The sequence below is a fragment of the Rousettus aegyptiacus genome, unplaced genomic scaffold (genome assembly GCF_014176215.1).
Source record: "Rousettus aegyptiacus isolate mRouAeg1 unplaced genomic scaffold, mRouAeg1.p scaffold_m13_p_3, whole genome shotgun sequence".
NCBI classification, from domain to species: domain Eukaryota; kingdom Metazoa; phylum Chordata; class Mammalia; order Chiroptera; family Pteropodidae; genus Rousettus; species Rousettus aegyptiacus.
In genome coordinates this window covers 106,147,616-106,166,045 of record NW_023416306.1, presented here as the reverse complement: position 1 = coordinate 106,166,045, position 18,430 = coordinate 106,147,616, and the positions used below count along the sequence as shown (strand labels likewise).

Below are 18,430 nucleotides of genomic sequence, written 5' to 3'. Positions count from 1 at the left end.
AATAGTAAAAACAGGAAACAAAATGTCAAACAATGATTAATTTGTTTAAACAAATTAAAGTACACTTATACAACAAAGTATAAAAGCTTAAAAATCACATTTCCACACACAGTTGAATGACACGATGGCCTATTCACACACCTAAGGTTAAACAGGAAAAAAAAAAGATTTTCAATATGATCCCAATTCCTTTAAAGTATGTATATTTGTATCAAACAATACTGAAAGCATGTTAATAGTATTTATCTCTGGGTAATAAGATTATAGTCGAATTTTATGGTCTCAATAGTTTTTGGTTATGTCTACATCGAACAAGTTTTTTCATAATAAAAAAAAATACATTACATGTATTTATTAAAGAAAGGTAACATGCCCAGAGGAAGAAAGGTGGAAGGGCAAACACAGATAGCAGGTGACATGATAAGCTTGCACATGCAGAAACCCCATTTCTGGTTCTACAGCTGCCAGGTCACAGGGCCACCCAGCTCCACTGACACTGCAAAGGCCTGTCAGGCAGCAGGCAGAACAAAAGCCATTTCACCAGTGGGATGAGCCACTGGTGATGCAATTGGACCACCTGCTCTTCTGTGAACAACTGCAGCCTTCACCTGCCTTGGCAAGGAGCCTGCCAACCCTGCAGCCAGACCTGAGGAAGGTGGTTTGGGAAAGAAGTTGGAATAAAACTAGGATGTGTTTTTCTCCATTTCCTGGTCAAAACCTATTTGTGACAGCTTTCTTGTGAACGATATCAGCAAATTAGCTATTTTCTTTTTCCTTTCTACAGGTTGAGACCATCCATCAATCCACAAATGCAGTGTATAAACAAGATGAGGAATCTGAGGCCTTGGACTGCAGTTTAAAAGTCAGTTTTGTTTCATATTGTTTTGTATTGGTATCAACAGCCTTCCAGTGGTGAGATAATTTACATAATTTATCTGTATTCTGTGGCCAAGAACTCAAGGGAAGGATGGTATTTTATAGTGTTTTGGGAATAAGACAAAGCCCTAAAGCTCACCGTCTTCACCTTGACGCCCATAGACTCTGCTGTTTATTTGTGCGCTGTCAGAGATTGCATGATGAGTGTAGTGACAGGGAAAGCCTTACAAGAATGTCTGGGGCTCTGCATGAGCCAGCCACCTGCTCCTGGAGCATAGGAAACAACTCACAAGACAAGAATAGGGTAGACACAAGGAACAGTAGGTAGTACTTGTGTGTCTAGATAGGTAGCTAACGAATGCTGTAGGAGCAATCTTCCCACATTTGGTATTAAAGAAAAAGTCATGGTTACAAGTCCTCATCCTCAAGAGCATTTTCATCTCTGGACCTGGTGCCTATGGACAACAGTATAGCTGATGGAGGTGCAGCTCTGTCTTTTCTGCCTGCCGAATATCCATCCCCTCTTTTCTGGTACCAACACTTTGATCTCTCTGGATAATTAAACCTCACCTCTTCCCTCATGTTTGAGTTTGGATGAGGCTGATAGTGCCTTGGAACTCCTGGCCAGTTAGTATAGTTCATTTTTCTGATCACAATGATTTGTTTGAGGATGGGTACATAACCCAAGCCCACATCCCAAAGCTTTGCATGGAACTGCTGGAAATGCCATGGGAATGTAAGAGCCTAGGATATGAGCCTAGAGCTGCTAGTATCCCTCTTCCCTGGAAAGAGAGAATGAAACTGAGTTCCCATAACACTGCATGAGGTCCTGGACCCTGCAGTGATTAGAGATCTGCCTGGGATTTTCAGTTGTACTCCTCAGCTTCCTTAGCTTGGGTTCCTCCAGAAGCCAACAAGAATTCAAGTGCAAGTGATTTAATTGGAACATGATCCTTGGATACATGACATGGGTGTGAGGGAGAGTGAGGGAAAGAAAGTCAGCCAATAAAGGATGAACTCCTGAAGTTTAATCTGTCTGGGAATCTCTGGGAACCACTGCCAAACACTTGCCTCAACTTATCTCACCTGAGGGCAAAAAGAACTAGAGTATCGATATCCCAAATCCTGTGTGTCATTGGTCTAGGCCAGCAACTGGGGATGAGAGTGTAAATTTCTAGCACTTAGCAGGCTGTGCAGTAATAGAAAACCCATAAGCAAAGAAGCTCAAGTGCAGGAGGAAGTCAGCAGGCAGAGTACACTGAAGTCATAAGCACAAAGGGGATACAGGTAGGACACCAACGAGGCGACACAATGAATTTTTCTTTTTTTATTTAAGCTATTTTGAGTTGGGTTTTCTAATATTTATAATCAAAAGAGACATATCTGAAACATCAATGAAGGTAATATTGAATAAAATGAACTACCCAAACAAAATACCTTAAAATTACTTTTTAAAATTTTTGACTTGCTACAATTCATAAAGGATACAATTCCTCCAACTGTTCAAACTAGAGAGATTGTTCAGCTCTAACCTCCGCATCACCCCGTGTGATAAGGAGGAGTGACAAATTTCACACTTGTATCTGCACTATTACACTGAGCCCTTTCATACTCTTCCTGCTCAGATTCACCTTGCTTAGTGCTGCTAGATTAATCTTCCTAATGTGTCCCACCACTCCCCACCCACAGCAAACACACACACACACACACACACACACACACACGTGTAAGTGCACAATTTACTCAATCATCCATCTTAACCTAGATATCACTCTTCCTGGGAAGCCTTTCCTGGTGGAGTTTCTCTTTCTTTATGTGGCTTTCTACCTACCATATCAGATCCAAGCTACGTGAGATCAGTGAGCATATAGTTCTTATTTATAATATCTCCAACACTTAACTCAATGTGTACACAAAATAGGCTCTCAAAAAGTACTTGTTGAATTAGTGAAGCTCAGTTTCTATTTGTCCTGCAACACAATCAAAGAATCTTGTCTGCTCAAAAACTCTGGATTCCCTATGAAACTGCTTTCCCAACTCCAAAATTCTGCTTCTGTAATTTGCTTCTCCTGTAATATGTTTCCTCCTATTTCTTCCCTTTGAAATTCACCACCTTTCACAACCTATTTCCCATCTCTCCTTGGATGAGTTTGATGATACCTCAGTACTAATAAGCATGCCTAAATCTCGTATCTTAGCTTAGTCCAACAAATTCAAAAAGAAACTGGAGGCTTTGGCTAGAAATAAATGATAAAGATTTTTTCCAGGGTTTTAGAGTTTTCAAATGAAACACAGCTAGGCAAAAACCCAGTGATGTTTCAAAGAAGAAAACAATGTTAAGAATTCTTATAGTAAAAAAGGGCATTCTTGAGAATAATCAGTCCTGTATTCTTAGCCTTAGGATTGGTCCAGGATGGCTATCAGTCAGATATCAGGCAGTCCAAATGATGATACTGAGTGTCCTAGAGAATGGGTACCAGGAGGTCTGGTTACAACTGGTGGTCTGGATAATGGATGTCAGGTGGATGTCAGGTGGTCTGGACATGTAACTCCTTCAGAGGGTTATCTGAAGGTCCAGTGTATGTTCATGTGTGTATCCATGCACTGACACAGGACTGGAAATTTTAAAAAGGTTAATTTGCCAGGCTATTTAGAATAAGAATAGAGTCTTTTTCCTCATGCCTCAACCATCATAATATTAATAATTTTAGCAGCTTGGTTAAAGTGACTCTATTTTACATATTTCTTATCTTTACTCTTTCTTCAGTTTCTAATACCATTTTTTAATAATAGGAAACAGAGTGCTCCTTGGAAAAATAGCTGCTCCTGGGGCTAGGGCAGGGAATATGAAAGATAAGCCTAGAGCACCTTATAGCACTGGCCCCTCAAAAAGAAAGATGGGGCTATGTCAAAGGGACATATGAGCCAACTGAAAAAGCTCCCTGTGGTCAAAATTGGAACAATTTGAGAAAAAAATTAATAAATAAGGCAGCCTTGAGTAATAACCCAAAATGTAAAATAAATATCCATGAGTCACTGATACAAATAAATTGTTGAACAAATAAAAGAATAGACAAATCTCCTATGGTAAAGAATTCTAAATAATGCAGACACTCCACACTCAGAGAAGTAGAGCATAAGTTTCCCTCCTTAAGTGTGGGTTGTACATAGTGACTTCCTTTCAAAGAGGGCAGTAGGGAAAAAGTGAAAAAAGAGTAATTATAATGGAGAACGTGACAAACACTACCTCAGCCAGGTGATTATGGTCAACGTCAGCAGAGATAAGTCATTTTGATAGTATGTCCCCTTGAAATGATGTGATGAAAAAGGCACTTTATCTTTATGGTCTTCCTCTCAAAAATCCATACCTGCAATCTAATCATGAAGAAATCACCTAAGAAATTCCAACTGAGGTACATTCAACAAAATACCTGACTAGTACTCCTCAAAACTGTCAAGGTGATCATAAATAAGAAAAATCCGAGAAATTGTAATAGCCAAGAGGAGCCTAAGAAGACATGATGACCAAGTTTAATGTATCCTAGGTGGGATCCTGAAACAGAAAAAGGACACTAGATAAAATCTAAGTAAATCTGATAAAGTATAAACTTTAGTTAATAACCTGCCAGCATTGGTTTATTAATTGTGGCAAATGTACTCCTGTAAGATATTAATAAGAAAAGAAATGGTATAGAGTATGTGGAAACTACGTGTGCCATCTTTACAACTTTTTGTAAATCCAAACTGTTCTAAAATAACAAGTTTATTTTTAAAAACTTATAAAACTATAGGTTTCCTATGACCTAATTTTTGTGGAGAGAGAATTATAAATTTATGTATAGCTCTATCATTACATATACATCAAAAAGAGTCCTGAACTCTGCTGTCCAGTACACAGTCACTACCTACACATGACTATTGAACACTTGGATTGTGGCCAGTCCAGACTGAAATGTGCTGGAAATGTAAAATATATACCAGGTTTCAAAGACTTAGTATGAAGAAAAAATGTAAGCAACCTCATTAATATTTTTAATATTGACTACATGTCAAAATGATATTTTGGTTTCATTGTATTAAATAAAATATATTATTACATTTAATTTAATATATTTCTTTATACTTTCCTTTAATATAGCTACCAAAAAAATTTTAATTATGTATGTGGCTCACATTGTATTTCTATTAATAACAGTATAGATACGAAATGTTAACAGTGGAATTCAGGGTAATCTTTTAGCTTTTTTTTTTTTTCTAATTTTTCTTTGATAAATGTGTGTTCCTTGTATAATAAAAAAGTAATAAAATAAAAAGAGCCTTTCATTAATTAATTATTTATTCATTGATTTGAATATACATATATTAAATATCACATGTGCAAGGCACTAGGACAGTTGCTGGAAATACAAGCACAAAAAAGATGAGCTATAATTATTTCCTTCAAGGAGTTCACAATGCACTTGGGAAGTTAGGCTTGTAAATAAATATCAGAACACTATATGGTCAGTGATACAATGGTGATTCCTACAGTGTCAGCTCCCCTCTCTTTCCACCTTTAAATGCTACTATTTTTCTGGATCCAACCACAGTCTACTTCTCTCCACACTATGATCACTACTAATACTCACATGCTAATGACTTTGCCTCTAACCTTGACTTTGCTCCAGGGGTATGTATACAACCAACTTCCTTTTGGTCAGATGATCCTTGGGCAATCTAAATTGTACAGGCCTAAAACCCATCATCTCTTCACCTCCCCTACTCCAAGTTCTTCTACCTCTGTATTTCTTGTCTTAGTTAATGCTACTGCCTTGCCTAATGGCTCTGTGTAAAAGGTAAATTTAGTTATTTTACTTCACTTTTCAAAATTTCTGAATTCACATGATACAAGTCCACATATGATGTGCCTTTTGCTACCAATTCAGCCTCATCTCCTGGCACATCTCACGTCAACATGGACTTTCTAGAAATACCGAACTATTATATTCAGGAAATATCATGAATTATCACCTTTCTTGCCTCCATCCTTCCCTGAACCCTTCCTTTTGCTTGGAGTTTACAACTTTGTACTGTCTCTTCTCTCCTCTTTATGGTTCCTTGACATCTCTCCTTTCTGAAGCCTTCCTTGATCTTCCAGGCAAATTTAAGGTCTCTTTCCTCTGGCTCCCTTTGAACTTTGTACATACCTCCAGAATACCAATAATCTCTTTATATGACAATGTCTGTTTCCTCTAGAATACTCTCATTCTTGAAGACGAGGATTATGTCTTCTTTACCTTGATAGTCCCAGCACGACACAGATCATGACAATATAAGGCTCTCAAGTTTACTGAATATTTCCTATCTTTCTTCAACTTTCTCACTCTCCTGTGGTCACATTTACCCCCTAAATAGTCTAGAAGTTCCTTGAATGCCCCAAGTAGGCTTCCACATCTGAGTCTTTGCACTTGAATATTCATGCCCCAGGTGGCTCTCTTCATCACATTATTCAGGTCACTGCTCAAATGCCACCTCCATCAGAGAGGTTTCTCTTTCAATCCTCTATGAAATAGTACTCACCTAAACTATTCTTTTTTCCCCTTACCCTGTCTCACACTTTTTTTTATGGCAATCGTCATTAGCAGACATTATATTATATATCTGTTGGTGTAATTTTCACTGTCTATCCATCAGACAATAAGCATCAAGAAGCCATGGACTTGGTCTGAATTATTCAACAATTGAAATAAAAATCTGATATATACATATATATCAGATATATATACATATATATGATGTTTTTTGTCACTTAGACATGACACTGTCTCTCTGAGTTTCATTTTCCCTTTATTTGCTTTTATTCTCATCAAGCCATAAATCTAAAACAAAGAAAAAAAGATTAAGACACAAAAGTCCACAAATTGTCAAATATGATAAGGCTAAGTAAGCAATAATATTATAACTTGAAAAGGAACACCAGTTAGCAAACTGTACATTAAATTTGTATCAAGAATGTGTTTTATCCTCTAATTCATTTAGTCACCAAATATCTATGTCACATCTATCATAAGTTCTTTTTGAAGAGTTAAAAGCTATCTATCTCTTATATTTGTGTCATTATTTATAGTTTATGAGGTCCTTTCCGACACTTACTTCAAGGTATCCTCATAAACAATTCTTTGAGGTATGCAGGTCTTTGAGGAATGAATTGGTTACCAGATTAAGGATTACTGGGCTGTGAAAATTTTGAGCTCAGGAAGCATTCTATCATTTTATTGTTGGTACAACTATGTACAGAAGCTTATTATCAATCTATTTATTTCACCTCAGAGAGTTGTAATACACATGTTGCCCATCAGTACCTGTACATTAATCCTTACTTGTGGGATTCCCAGGCTGCTCATAGCTTCAGTGTTAACATACTTCATGGTAGAATGTACAAATTTTGAGGAAAGATGCAATGCCTGTTTCTTCTACTTATATTAATGTTCTGCACATACTGAGTTATCCATTACTATTTATTAGTAAAGAGAATAGTTATTAATGCAAGAATCTCTCTATTCAGAAAATATTTAAGGCATCTGTGACACCAAATCTTCAAAGATGGTCCTCCAATGAACTGTGCCTCTCAGTATTCAGACTCATGTGGTCTGCTCTCCTTGAATTTAGACTGGCTCTGTGACTTGACTGTACTCAGTTGAATGTGGTGGAAGTGATGCTGTTACTTCTGAGGCTTTGTCAGAAGGAGCTTTTGAGTTTACTCCTCGGTCTCTTGAGATATTTGCTCTGGGCAGCCACTACATACGTTATTCTATTAGTCTGATACTACCATGCTGTCACTACATACGTTATTCTATTAGTCTGATACTAACATGCTGAGAGGAAGCCGCGGCAAGCCAAATGGAGAGAGAGATGCCTGGCCAGCCCTCAGCTGTTGCAGTCACCCCATCCCAAGTTCCAATGTGTGAAAGAAACCATAGAGGATGTCACGGAGAACTGAGCTTTCAGGCAGCTTCAGTCCAGCCAATATCTGACTTTAAACATGAGAGACCCCAAACAGGAACCACTCAACCCACAGAACTTTAAGAGGTGATAATAAAATCTTGTTTGAAAGTGCATGTTTCAAGTGACTTCCTACACAGCAGCTATAATTTGTAGTGTTTTGGGACTCTTACTGTGTCCCCCGGGAAGAGAGCATCTATTTTGGGGGATCATGATGCAATCCTGCAGTGTTTAAAGTTTATGGGATCATCAAGAGTGAGAGTGAGGCCACTCTTGTACCCATATTTTGTTTCTCAGACCCATGTGTTCTTTCTACTGGAGGCACAGAGCCATAGAAGCCTCTGACTTAATGCATAGACTACTTCTAGAAAGATAGCACTTTGTAAAGTATTGCCTATGGTTGTCATTTCAGCTTTAGTAGGGCATTCCAGCATTCTATGAAGTTGGCTGCTTCCAGAAATTGTGGCATCTGACTGATTCAAACATGGTCATAGGCTCACTCCTGCATCTTCTTTGCTATGAAGTGAGTCCCTGGTTAGATGCAGTGTTGTGAGGGATTCTGCGTTTGCAGACCAGGCTTTCTAAAAATCCATGAACAGTAATGCCAGCTGGGGCTCTGAATGCAGAAAAGGCAAACCCATCCCTGGAATGGGTATCTTTCCCTGAAATAATAAACCACTTACCTTTCCAAGATGGAAGGAGGCCTGTGGAGTTGATTTGCTTCTAAATGGCTGGTGATGCACTTAGTGAACTGTGCCATATCAAGATGCGGCATTGATCTCTGTTGCTGAGATATTGGAAATTCAGAGGTGGATGTTGCTATAGCAGCCTTATAAGTGAGAGTTCATGCTGTTGGGCTCATGCATAGCCTCCATAGTCATTCATGGCATAGACACTCTATTCATACATTCATCATGCTAGTTCCAGTGGACTGATAAGGAAAGCCAGCTAACATCAATTGGTGAAGTCATTCTGTCTACTTGGTTATTCACTGGAGTCATTTTATTGTTTATTTTGTACCACTTCCATAAGAGATGCTTTCTGGAGGGTGTTAAGGTGTGATATAAAATTCTTCATACTCAGTTTCCACTCCCATATGCCCATCCACATCCCAGACATCCTTGACTTTAATCTTGCAACTCTTTTCTTTCCAGGCCCCTGACTAGCCAGTCACTGGTCAATGCCCAGGAAAACATATATATTTTTTCTTACCACAGGCTACTTTTCTTTCCACACAAAATATGGATTACCAGTGCACTGCTCACAGCTCCACATGTTGAGAAGAATTTTTCTCTCCACTGTCTTTCAAGACCATCTTTGAATATTGGTATAATGTACTTGCTGTCAATTTTTGGCTTGGATACACATATCAAGCAAATCTATATATAAATTGTGCTTTTTCTTCCTTCTTCAGCTAGTCATATGCCCTTCCCTAATATATCATAGATGAAAGATGTGAGAGGAACACTAGTACAATTATGCTGCATTTCTGGCTGGTCTGGCCTACCTGTTCAATTAACTTATGAATTTTTGTCCAAGCTGCGCTCAGTTCTAGAAGTATTCTTTCCATTTTAAAATGGACTAGTGTTAGGCCCATATGACTTAGCAGGCCCAAAAGATCCTAGCTTATAATGGTTATGCTAGAATTTAACCCTCGTTATCAGCCTGGAGTTCAGTAGAGGCAAAGTTCCTGAGGGGGAATCTAGTTGCCTAGCACTATCTTCTTACACAGGAAAAATGATAGTTCTTACTATGATGGGCTACTTCTGCAAGCTGTGGGTTCAGAGCAAAAATCTGTCTAGATATCCCATGTTTCAGGGTTCCAGACTTTCCCAACAGGTCCTGTTACCATAGCATAACAGATCTTCCTTTGTTGACCATTTAAAGCCCATGAGAAGGTTCCAGTCAAGATAGTAGAATACATCAGCAGTGTGCTCATCACCTCCCATGACCACACCAAAACTACAACTAAATTGTAGAACAATCAACCTGGAGGACTACCTGAAGACTCTCTGAACAGGACTTCTATAACTAAAGATATAATGAAGAGGCCATGTTGAAACCAACAGGAGGGGCAAATATGCGAAACAGGCTGGTCACACACACCCACGTGTGATGGCTGAGAATCTGTAGAGATATCTCAGCTTCAGAGGTTCTCACCAAGGAGAGTGGCAAAGGATCCCAGCCCCACACCAGCCTCCCCAGCCCAGGGATACAATGCCAGGAACAGTAGTTCCCACAACAGCTGGCTGTGAAGATTAGCAGCAATTCTGTCCCAGCCTGGTGAAATGGAGAGCTGCTGGAAACCCAAGCATCCTCTTAAAGAGCCCACACATGAATTCACTCACACACAGGCAATCGCCCTGAGTTCTAGCTAAGGGACGACAGCTCGAAAGGCATGGGGAGAAACTAAATGTGTGGCTTCAGGGCAAGGGCTACCATTGCCCATGTATCGAGCCCTCCCCCCACACAAGACTGCAGGGGCAAGTGAGGCACAATATCTGAATCTGCATTAACCTGGTGACCACCACTTGCCCTACCCTGGTGATTCCCTGAGATCCAGCTCCACCTAACTCACACATCTCCCTTGGCTTTTTCAGTGGCTTTGCCTCACATGTAGCCTTGGTCTGAGTTTCAAGCTTTCTTAAAAACCCTCCAAAGCCCCCAGGCAGGTGGCCTCAGTGTACGCTGTGTCTTTTACTGGGTGACCCTAGGCCTAGTGCGAGTGGCAGCCAGCCATGGGTCTCAACATGGCCTTTACCATGTGCTCTCAGGCCCAACACAGGCAGCTTCCAACTGTAGGTGGCTTTGTAAATCCTACCAGGTAACCCCAGGCTGGTAACAGACAGTGGCTGAACACAACTGCACTGTAGCTTCTCCCAAGTGGCCCCAGAACCAACAAACCCAGTGGCTGGCTTCAGACCACAACAGTGTCACCCAGTTAGATCCACAAATGGCACTCCCAAAGGGTGGTCTAGAGCCCTGATGGGGTAAATCTCACTTGTAGGGTGAGCCCTCCACCCTGTGTTCATGGCAAGACTGCAAGCTAGTCAGCCTGAGCGTTAACCTCACCCACTTATGAGCAAACAGCAACTACAACAGGAGGGCACACACATTTCACACCAGGGACACTTCTGGTGCAGCTTTCTCAGGTAACCCGAGATTCTGCACCATTGGGCTCCATAGGATACCTACTGCATTGGGCCACCTTGCCAAGACTGAAGGATCTACCTAATACATAGAAACAAACACAGAGTGGCAGCCAAAATGAGGAGACAAAGAAATAAGTCCCAAACGAGGGAACAGGAGAAAATTCCAGAAAAAACAATACTAAATGATATTGAGGCATGCAATCTACCAGGCACAGAGTTCAAAACTCTGTTTAAAGGGTGCTCAACAAACTTAAGGAAAGAAGAGATCAACTCAGTGAGAACTTCGACAAAGAGATAGTAAACAAAAAGGACATAAGAACCACAAAAAATAAAGTCATAAATTAAGAATACAATAACTGAAATAAAGAATACATTAGAAGGAATCAACAGCAAGTTAAATAAAGCAGAAGATTGAATCAACAATTTGGAAGACACAGTAGCACAAAACACCCAATCAGAACAGCAAAAAGAAAAAATTTAATAAGGATAGTTTAAGGGACTTCTGGGACAACATTGATCCCAACATTCACATCATAGGAGTACCAGAAGAAGAAAAGAGAGAACAAGGGATTGAAAACCTATTGAAGAAATATTATAGAAAACTTTCCTAACCTGGCAAGAAAAAGAGACATGTCTTTAGGTTAAAAACAAAGAATCTTAAAAGCAACAACAGAAAAGCAATTTGTTGCCTATAAGAGAGCTCCCACAAGACTGTCAGCTGATTTCTCAATAGAAACATTGCAGGCCGGATATATTCAAAGTGATGAAAAGAAAGGACCTACAACCAAGATTACTTTACTCAGCAAAGCTATCATTTAGAATCAAAGGACAGATAAAGAGCTTCCTAGACAAGAAAAAACTAAAGGAGTTCATCACCGCCAAACAGTATTACAAGAAACGTTAAAGGGACTTCTTTAAGAACAAGAAGGAGACATAAATATGAATAATAAAACGATGGTAACTACATACCTATCAATAATCATTTTTAATGTAAACGAATGAAATTCTCCAATCAAAAGATAAGGTGTCTGAATGGATAGGAAAACAAGACCCTTACATATGCTGCCTACGAGAGACCCACTTCAGATCAAAGACACACACAAACTGAAAGCACAGGTTGGAAAAAGATATTTCATGCAAATGAAAATGAAAAAAAACCCTGCTGTGTTAGCAATACTTATATCAGACAAAATAGACTTTAAAACAAAGGCTGTAACAAGAGACAAAGAAGGACATTTCATAATGATAAAAGGGTCAATCCAACAAGAGAATATAACCTTTGGAAACATTCATGCAACCAATATAGGAGCACCTAAATTTATAAAGCAAATATTGATGGACATAAAGGAAGAGATAAACAGTAATATATGGAGAACCTTAACAATTCTACCAAAAAACCACAAGAACTGATAAATTAATTCAGTAAAGTAGCAGAATACAAAATTAATATTCAGAAATCAATTGCATATGCCAATAATAAACTGAGAAATTAAGAAAACAATCCCATTTACAATTGCATCAAAAATAAAAATAAAAATCCCGAGGCATAAAATTCACTAAGAAGGTAAAAGATCTGTACTTAGATAGTTATAAGACGTTGAAGGAAGAAATTGAAGAAGATACAAATAAATGAAAGCATATACTGTGCTTCTGAATAGAAAGAATTAACATGTCCATACTACCCAAAGCAATCTATAGATTCAATGCAATTCCCATAGAAAACACCAATGATATTTTTCATAGAACTAAAATAAATAATCCTAAAATATATATGGAACCACGAAAGACCTCCAAATAGCCAAAGCAATTCTGAAAAGGAAAAACAAAGTTGGAGGTATCATGATACCTGATATCAAACTATACTACAAGGCCATAGTAATCAAAATTGCATGGTACTGGCATAAAAAACAAACATATAGATCAATGAAACTGAATAGAGGGCCCAGAAATAAACCCATACCTACATAGCCAATTAATTGGTAACGAAGGAGGCAAGAATATACAATGGGAGTATAGACAGCCTCTTCAATAAATGATGTTGGGAAAACTGGACAAATATATGCAAAAATAAAAATAAAAATAAAAATAGACCATCTTCTTATACCATTTCTATAATAAACTCAAAATTGACTAAAGAGTTAAATGTAAGACCTAAAACCATAAAACTCTTAGAAGAAAACATAGGCAGTAAACTCTCTGACATTGCTCTTAGTAATATTATTTCTGATATATCTCCTTGGGCAAGGGAAATAAAAGAAAAAATAAACAAATGGGACCACATCAAACCAAAAAGTTTTTGTCTGGCAAAGGAAATCATCAACAAAATGCAAAGACGATCTAGATTGGGAGAAGATATTCACCAATGATGTATCCAATTAAGGGGTTAATATCCAAAATACATAAAGATCTCATGCAACTCAACACCAAAAAACAAACAATCCAATTTAAAAATTGGCAGAGGACCTGAACAGACATTTCACCAAAGAGGATATACGGATGGCCAATATACATACAAAAAGATACTCGATGGCGCTAAACATCAGAAAAATGCAAATTAAAACCACGAGATATCACTTCACACCTATCAGAATGACCATTGTCAATAAATCATCAAACGACAAGTATTGGCAAGGATGTGGAAAAAAGAGAACCCTCATGCACTGTTGATAGGATTGTAAATTGGTACAGCTGATATGGAAAACAGTATAGAGTTTTCCTCAAAAAGTTAAAAATAGAACTACCTTATGACCTAGTAATTCCATTTCTGGATTTTTATCCAAAGAAATCCAAAACACTAATTTTAAAAGATATATGCACCCCTGTTCATGGCAGTTTTATTTACAATAGCTAAGATCTAGAAGCAACCTAAGTGCCCATCAATAGACAACTGGATAAAAAGAGGTGGTACATATATACAATGGGTTATTACTCAGACATAACAAGAATGGAATCTTACCATTTTCAATAACACAGATGGGCCTAGAGGGTATTATACTAAGTGAAATAAGTCAGACAGAGAAATACAAATACCACATGATTTAACTTGTGTATGGAATCTAAAGAACAATATACACAAACAAAACAGAAACAGACTCAAAGATACAGAGAATTGATGGTTGCCAGATGGGAATGATGTTGGGGAACTGGGTCCAAAAAAAAGGAGTTAGAAGTACAATTGGTAGTTACAAAAGAGTCATGGGGATGTAAAATACAGCACAGGGGATACAGTCAATAATATTGCAATAACTATGTATCACGCCAGGTGGATACTAGACTTATTGGGGAGATCACTTCATAAATCATATAAATGTCTAACCACTATGCTGTACACCTAAAACTAATATAAAATGATATTGAATGTCAACTGTGATTGAAAAAATTAAAATTAAAAAAAAGAAAAAGATATTGCAAAAAAAGACTATCAAAACCTGTCTTCTCCTCAGCCAGGTCTGCCCTTAATCTACAGATAAGCAGGCTGCCTAGTAAACTATCAAAGAAGCCTTCTAGATCTCAGTTTCTTGTTATTTCTTTTTAGGGCTTTAGTACAATTTAACAATAAGCAGTGAACACATTCTGCTTGTAGGCATTATTCACCCATATCTTTTAAATGCCTGAATCGTTGCATCTGCAATGGAATTCTCTTCCACCAGGTCATCTCCTTCACCACAACTATCAGTGAAATCTTCAGCAACTGGGCCACCACCTTGTGATAGGAACTGTCAATGCTCCAAATATAACTGAGGATAAGGTCCCCTTTGCCCATGGAATGGCAAGTCAGTCCCAAGCTCCACTTGTTTTCTTTGACAAGTCTTGATACCTAGTATATCATTTTTATTCCTCCAAAAAAACATTTGCTAAGACAGGATTAAATATGCAAAAGGCTTATTGGAAGAAACACCTATGAATAATATATGAGTAGGATCTGAAACAGGCAGAGTGGACCTTGAAACTGTGCTGTAGATCTGACGCCTGTAAAAAAGAGAGAGAGAGAGAGAAACATATAAAGAGCATTGAACACAAAAAGTCCAGTCTTTAGCTAAGTTCTAGGAAAGTTCCCACCAGGCCTTGGGGAGCACACATGCCAAAGTTGCGGTTAGAGGAGCCCTGCACCCTGCAGGAATGGGCTAACACTGGCAACCTCAGTGCTCAGTCATTGACAGAAAAAGATGAGGCACTGTAGTAGAACTAGTAGTTAGTAAGTGGATCATCCGAACCACTTATTAATATTGCCTACATGTGCCTTCAAGAAATGCTCAAGCCTGACCATATATATACCACTCCTACTCCTATGCATGCCCACCTTTATGGTTTTGTGAGTCAAGCAACACCCACTTCATGATGGGCATTTCAGGTCACATGGGGAGTTGGTGATCCATGGTCAAATACTTAGTCTCTACTGAGACCCAATAAAACTCCAAGAGCTATTTCTCAAAGGGTGACTAGTTATCTGCTGTGTATGGCATGGATTTACTCCCAGATCCTAAACGTCTGCTCTAATTCACCCAAGTGGCCCGCCAAAAACTTAATAGGCACATTAAGAGTAATGGAATTGCCTGTGTCATGTGACCAAAGTGGCAGAGAAACTTGCATAGCAGCCTGGACCTGTTGCAGAACCCTCACTTTTTCTAGGTCCCTATTCAAAATTGGAAGCCTTTCAGATTACTCAGTAAGCTTAGACTATAGCTGCACACACAAATGAAGTATATGCTGCCTCCAAAATCCAGTGAGGCATTCTTTTTTAATGATAGGAAAGACCAGATGTGGCAATTTGATTTTCACCTTGGAAGAGATATCTCAACTTGTCCCAGAACTTGTCCCAGACCAAAGAACCCTAAGAAAGTCCATCGAAGGAATAATCCTCTAAATTTTTCTGGGATTTATTTCCCACCCGCTGGCGTATATGTGTCTTATCAAATTTCTGAAGTAGTTATTTCACGCTCCCCTGGTCCATTAAGCCAGTAGATCCACGTCACACCTTGTGGACTGGAGAGAAAATCAATTCTCTGTGGAATAGAATAAGACAGGACTGGAGAGTTGATATATCCCTGAGGTGAAACAATGAAGGTAAATTGCTGGCTCTTCCAGAGTGGAAAAAAAAAAAAAATGCTTTAGGTAGTTTTTGCTAACAAGTACATACAGAGAAAAAAATGATTTTCCATATCAATACCCAAATCAAATGTCAAGGGACTTGTTGATTTACTCAGGTGATGAAACCACATCTGGAACAGCAGCTGCAATTGTATTCACCATCTGATTAAGTTTACAATAATTTGCCATTCTTCAAATCCATCTATCTTCTAATCAGGTCAAATAGATGAGATGAATGGAGATGAGTTGAAAAAGAACAGCTCTGCATCTTTTAAGTCCTCTATTGAGGCACTACGGTCTCTCCAGGAAAACAGTATTATTTTTGGATTTACTATTTTGGAATATAGAGGCAATTCTAATGTTTTCTACTTGTCCTTATTTCACAGATCAGATTGCCAATACAGTGATTGCCATTTGCAGAGTGTCTCTTTTAATTAGGCATTCTAGAACTTGGAAAATAATCACGGGTTAATTTAGAGCCCAATTGGATACATTGTGTGATAGACCTGAGCCAAAATACCATTAATCATTCAGCCCCAATAAACCCCTACTCTGATAAGTAGTCAAGAGTAGCACATTGGGTTTCTAAGACTTAGTATCATTTTAGGGCCAACATCTAGAAATTCCCCAAAACTCTGGTTATTTTCCCTTCCCCAATGCACCATTACCTTGATAACTGGCACCAGGTCTTTTAGGAAAAGGGAGGAAGGAGATTTTACCTGTTAACCCAACATTTTTCCTTCTGTAGGAATCTGATGTCTGAGACTGCGAGTGTCCCATTTGCCATTGGCAATGGGGTCACCAATGCCTAGTCAAATCAGAGAATAAATACCAGTTTCCCACCCTTAAGGTTCTGTTCCTCTGAATCAGTTCCAGGACCAATCATTGTATCACTTAGGGGTCAGCCAGGTTAGCAGCACCACCGTAAATGATACAGAATAAAGGACTAAGGACTCATTATAGGAAGTAGACCTTACAAATGCAGAAGGAGCTGGAGAGGTGAAAGTCTGGAAAAGGGAGTTAGAGGATCAGAAAAGGTTATTAACCTGTCTGCCTGAAGCCATAGCACAGAGAGAAGTGTTGGGATTTGAAGGAAAAATCTAAAACTTAAGCAATTGCAGCCACCAAACTATAACTGTGAGGAGGATCTCATTGAGAGGTATCTAGGAAGCTATCTCTATGTAGCTACCACTTTTGTAAATCAATAGCTAAGCATCTGGTGATGGGCCTGGAGTCACTGTCAGTCAGAAAGGCCATGAGTCAGAAAGATTAGCTGGGTATAAAATGGAAGAGAACAAGGACACTGTGGGACCTGCAGGTACTTCTATATCCATCATTGTACCTAACCACAGTAACCTTGTAAGAGGAATTGTTACTGTTTCACTTCTGCCTTCCAAATCTCATGCAATTTCGTCTTTTGGCCAACTCTAATGCAGAACTACACGTGCAAAGAGATTCTAGAGAGCATAGCCGTCTGCTTGAGCATAGCCGTCTGCTTAACCAAGTTAACCAACACAATCCAGCACTCCTAAAGCATTTGCCCTTATCTCAGATCTCAGAAGCAGCAAATATGGGCAGAAAGCATGTAAAGAAGCCCAGGTGGCTAACTGGTGATCTTGTGACCTATGATCTAGGAGATTCCTGGAGACAGCAGTGGAGGCACACAAGGAACAGGTCCTCTCAAAGGTAAGAATGTCCATCTGGATCTAGTGGGAGTCCTTTTGGAAACAGTGAAACCAAAAGTAACACTCTGGGGTAGAATGAACAAAAAGCTCGTTACCTGTATCAGACTTGGTCTTCCAGAATGGGGGTGAACACCAAAAGGAGAGTGAACAGAGTTCTCCGGCCTCATAGATTCTAAAATGTAGAAAATTGTATTCAGTTTTACACAATGTGTGACTTTCATTAGTTTCGGCAGGACCTGGTAAAATGATAAAGAGAGGGAAGAGAGGGAGGGACGAAGGGAGGGACAGAGAGAGGGCAAGCGTGCAGAGCAGTGCAGTGCAGTGCAGTAGAAGATAATGCAGCTCACTAAATAGGCTTACCTCTTCTTCTTGTACATCACAATTCCCCAGCTCAAAGTCTCAGCACCTTACCTCAGGACAGTAATTACACAGTGCTCCCAAGCACCTGTCTCCTGCCCCTAAATTCTATAATGTGGACTCCAGCGACATTCCCAGCTAGTAATTCTGGCCGCAGTGATAGAGCCAGAGAACAGGATGGAGAAACTATCTATCAGATAGTTTCAAAAAGTATCAGAACTCCCAGCACCACAGCAATGTTTTTCAGCAATGGAAAAATGTCTTTCAACAATGTTTTGAGTCAGATGCCTC

At 39.0% G+C, this 18,430-nt stretch overlaps 1 long non-coding RNA gene and 1 gene segment (V, D, J or C); one reads left to right on the top strand and one right to left on the bottom strand.

The window, feature by feature from the left end:
* LOC107506178 overlaps positions 1–18,430 on the top strand; it is a 492,806-nt gene that overhangs the window by 307,657 nt on the left and 166,719 nt on the right.
* The window catches only part of LOC107503906, a 31,439-nt gene continuing 27,462 nt past the window's right edge, over positions 14,454–18,430 (bottom strand). The window contains exons 3-4 of the long non-coding RNA XR_001595335.2: positions 17,878–17,954; positions 14,454–14,978 (exon numbers count right to left, since the gene is read on the bottom strand). This is a non-coding gene — a long non-coding RNA (uncharacterized LOC107503906). The remainder of the gene's footprint in view (positions 14,979–17,877; positions 17,955–18,430) is intronic.